Raw genomic sequence first — 929 nt, forward strand, 5'->3', positions numbered from 1 at the left:
TACCACCAGGTCTACAACAGCATACACGTGCATCAAGTCGCTGTGCCACCAGGCTGCGTGAGAGAACTGGGTCAGTGCACCACGTCTCCTAGCCACAGAGGCCCCTCCACACTCCCTGGACATCCTGGGGCCACTCTCACCGCCCAGACCCTGAGTCTGCAGGTACAGTTCAGACTCCTCTTCCGTGGGCAAGGAGACCAGCCAGAAGTGGAGAGAGGGAAAGCAAGTGGGGTGTCCTGTTCGAGACGGACATTAAGGTCACCAGCACAGGCAGACGTCAATCTGACCAAGGCGACCAGGATCTCAGAAGGCTTCACCCAGGACCCACCACCCCTCTGACAGAGAATCCCTGAGATGACTCCTCCCTCGCCCAGATCCGGCCCTGATGGCTTCAGTCTTCCGAGCTGGGGAGCCTGTCCCCTGTCCCCACCAGCCTCTTGTAGCCTATCCTCAAGAGCAGGGCTGGCTCAGCGACAGAGAAGAAAGGTGTGACAGTGACACCTCTCACCTCTCCCTTCCACCACCTGGCGGGCTCCAGGCCGCCCGCGCCTCCAGGGCACAGAACCAGTGGGTCCTCGTGGCCACTGTTTCCGGCCTCCTGGCGCTGCGGCTCCACGCAGCACTCGACCGGCGCCCCCACCCCCACCCCCCGCCCAGACCCTAAGGTTTTTCCTCCTCTCTCCCCGAGGCGTTCTGCTTGGTTTGCCGGGATCCCAGGCCTCTGCTCAAACTCAACACGGACTGACTCACATTTTTTTAAACAAAAGCAATTATATTTCAATCCCGGTTCATCTGCATTTGCACCTCCAAACGGGGGGGCAGGGGAAGAGGGAAAGGAGGGGGAGCGCGGCGACGGCGAGTGGCACCTTCCGAGCGCTGCAGCTGGCCGGGGTGCCATTGCGCCGGCCACATCTGGCCCGGGCTGAGCG

The sequence above is a fragment of the Colobus angolensis genome, unplaced genomic scaffold (assembly GCF_000951035.1).
Source record: "Colobus angolensis palliatus isolate OR3802 unplaced genomic scaffold, Cang.pa_1.0 Scaffold1, whole genome shotgun sequence".
Taxonomy (NCBI): Eukaryota; Metazoa; Chordata; class Mammalia; order Primates; family Cercopithecidae; genus Colobus; species Colobus angolensis.